This window comes from Numida meleagris, chromosome 26 (genome assembly GCF_002078875.1).
Source record: "Numida meleagris isolate 19003 breed g44 Domestic line chromosome 26, NumMel1.0, whole genome shotgun sequence".
In the NCBI taxonomy this organism is placed as follows: domain Eukaryota; kingdom Metazoa; phylum Chordata; class Aves; order Galliformes; family Numididae; genus Numida; species Numida meleagris.
The window spans coordinates 3,217,481-3,221,082 of NC_034434.1; positions in this window are offsets into that span (position 1 = coordinate 3,217,481).

The window sequence follows — 3,602 nt, forward strand, 5'->3', positions numbered from 1 at the left end:
GGCGGCGGAGGGAGAAAAAGGGCCGCGCGGGCGGAGCGGTGCGCGCGCGCACACCGAGCGGCGGAGGGATACCACGGCCGCGGCCCGCCGCCCCGCGCTGCCGCTCTGATTGGTGGGAGCCGGCGGGCGGCTCGCGCTCCTATTGGCCGCTCCGTGCCGGGGGGAGGGCGTTGGCGGGCGGCGGGGAGGAAGAGGGGAGGCGGAGCTTCCGGCGGCGCCGCGCGCTGATTGGGCGGAGCCGCGAAGGGCGCCCCGGCAGCGGCAGCGGCCGTGCCGAGCGGGGGGAAGGCGGCCACGTGGGGGGGCGGGGGCGGGAATCCGCGCGGCGCGGCGCCGACCGGAAGTGCCGCGGCCCGGCCCGGAAGTGCCGTGTTCGGCACGAGCGGGGATCGTACCGGGACGGAGCGCGGGGTGCGGCTCATCCGCCGCGGGGCCTAGGCCCGGCGGAACGCTGAGGGCGCGGGGAGAGCGGCTCCAGGAGCCCCCCTCCCCAGTCCCGGGGCGGCAGCGCTGCGCTGTTCTCCTCGTGGCCGCCAATGGCGGTGGCGGCGCTCCCAGCGCGGGGGCGGCGATCCTCTCCCGCTCTCGAGAAGCGGCTTTTTTTGGGGGAGGATGGGGAACGAGGGCCCGGTCCGTCCCGCAGAGCGCTCGGCAGGGCCGCACGCAGAGACCCCTCGGGCCGCTGCTGGGACAGCGCCGTGCCACGTGCAGGAGCTCGGGGACACCGCTCCCCACGGCCCGGGCAGCGCTCACAACGCGCTCACACCGAGGGCGGCTCCGTGCTGCCTTCCCGGGCCGGGTCCGTGCACAAAAAAGCCCTGAGCCCGGAATCTGGAAGGAGCCCGGCCCCGTCCCCCGCCCTCAGATACCGCCCGGATCCCTCTCGGCCTTCGGGGCAACAGCCCCGGGGCTCAGCGCGTCCTTCAGGAGCTGCTCCATCTCCGCTGCCCCCCGCGGGGCTCTCCCAGCAGTTCCCATTCCGCCCGGATCTGGGCGCAGTGCTGCAGCTGCCCTGCCCGGACCTCGGCTCCCATCGGCTTTTTGGCCGCCGGGGCACAATTCTGGCTCACGGTCACCTGGGTGACCCGGGTCCTTGTCCGCAGAGCTCCTTCACAGCAGCTCAGCCCCATATGGCACTGATGCAGGACCCTACGTGTGCCCACACTGAAGCCCGTCAGGTTCCTCCTGGCCCAGCCTGTGCTGCTCTCAGTGGCAGCGTGGCGTGCTGTGCCAGAACACCAGCCCAGCAGAGCCCATGGCTCTGGAGCACGGGGCACCGTCCTCTGCCATTCACTTCCAGACGTTTTTCCTTGAGCATAAATTGTTACAAACCCGCAGCACGAATTCGCCCAGGGTCGAGGTGTTGTACCAGGACGTGGAGCGTTGAGGCGCTGCCATAAGGGGAACACCGGGACCTCATCGCTGTGTCCCGCATGGCTCAGGTCATGTCCCTGCTGCTGCCGTTCCACATCTGCTGCAAACAGTTTGGGTCTGGAATCTGGGTGTTTTGGGAGAATAAAGCAGATCCTGAGCTTTCCCCAGTGAATTCCACACCCGCCTGTCTCCCCAGCGGGCGAGGTATTATCCCATGGGTGAGAGCCTGGCAGGTATCGAAGCAACGACCGTGTACAGGAACGTGTATTTTTGCTGTTACAAAGCTCACGTAGCGGTTGTGTTCTGATGGAGGAGTGGGGGCAGGAGGCTGCCAGCCCCCCCCTTCCCATGAGCGCTCCCCAAACCCGTTCCCAACGCTCCATTTCCATCTCCAGGTTTCCCTTCCCTGGCACAGCTCTGTGGCAGCTTCCAGCTTCCACCAGCACCGACCCAGTTCCACTGCTGCCACGAGTTGGCTGAGACCACGGCGGGACTCCCCCCAAGAACTCGGACTCCGTGACCTAAAGCCGACGGGAGGAAAAACTTTTCCTGTCATTTTTTTTTTTTTTTTGTTGGTTCTCCTTGTCGCTTTCCTTCAGCTGCTCGCGCGTTCCTTTGCGTTGGGCTGAAGTCAAAACAAAACCACCCCGACTCGCAGCCGCGGCGCTTCTCGTTTCAGCCATCGCCGGAATCGCGACCGCGCACGTTGTCAGTGTGCAAGGAGCAGAAGGGAAATCGGCTTACACCTCCGAAATCACATCGGCTCCGCAGTGCTGACGGGAGGGAAAACCAGCAGCGAACGGGCACCACTGGGACACAAAGGGCTCCCGGCTGCACCCCGCGGCGCTCTGAGCCTCCCCCCCCCTCTCCGTTCTTTGGTAGAGGTTTGCTGCTAATCCCTGCCCTTCCACCATTCCTCTGCCTTCCCCGTCTGTCCTGGAGCCCGAGGCCAAGCTGTGCAACCACTACCTTGAGGCTGCATCCCCACAGTGCTGCCCTGAGACCACTGAGAGCAGCAGGGGAGGGGGGCTCAGAACGGGGCTGAGGGCTCCCAGCCTCCCCCAACCAACCCCCCCCCCAAACCCGGCGGTGACGCTGTCAAACAGGACACGAGGCCGGGCCACCAATTTCACATTGACATTTTTATTAACGCCAACTGTTTTAATTTGCGTCGCGTTTTTTTCCGGTTGGTTGGTTGGTGGGTTGGTTGGTTGGTTGGTTTTTAAACGACAGCACAAAAAAAAAAACGTTTCGGGGAAGCGGTCTGACAGTCCGAGGACCTTCTGAAGTACAGGGAAGCCACACCAAATACCAATTCCTGTTCAAGAAAGAAAAGAAAAAAACCACACGGAGCTCCAACCTGGTGTCGTTAGCAGCCCGCGCCGCTTTGAGAAGGAAGCGACGGCGCCCAGCTTAGGCTTCATCACCACGCCAGCCACCACTCCTTTAAGGCTTCCGAATCCAACGACCATCGACATCACGGGGAGGAAGGGAAAGCTATTGCTGCTGCTACGGCCACGAGGAGGTCGGGCAAAGCTGGGTGACGGGGACACGGAGCGGAGCTTGGGGGCACGGAGCGCTCCCCGGTGCCAGGAGGAAAAACAAGAGCCGGCGTGGGGCGTCCTCTCGCTTCGTGGGGCTGGGAAAGGCGTTCCCGTACGATGCTGTTATCTCGAAGGAGGACATCAGCAAGTGCAACGCAGAAGTGAGGAGCGACAGAACGTTCTTCTTTCTGCTGAGAGGTGACACAAAAAGGGGGGGACCTGCTATCCATGGATGGGGGGGGGGGCTTGCAGGAACGTCTCCCCCGAACCTTGCACTGGGAGCGATGCGTGGGCTCGCTGCTGCCCGGCCTCCTCCTGCCTCCCGAGCCCCCTGCTCCGTGTGGGTGCTCCCCCTTTCTCCTGCCCCCAGTTCCGCTGACCTTGCCCCCGCCGCTTTCCTCTTTTTTTTGGGGGGGGGGAGGGCAGAAAAACAAAAACCCCAAAAACCAGAGCATCCGTCACCGAGGGCGCCGGGAGGAGGGGGTTCAATATTCTAACCACGGACAAGGCTTGAGGAAGTTTCACAGTTTTGTTATGCTCTATTTTTTATTACTATCATATTTACAGATTTTTTTCTTTTTCCTCTCTTTTTTTTTTTTTTCCTCCCCTCCTCTCCTCTTTTCGTTCAATTGCGATTAATTTTAATAAGAATTTTAACTCTGGAGTGTGAGCAGGAACCAGTTA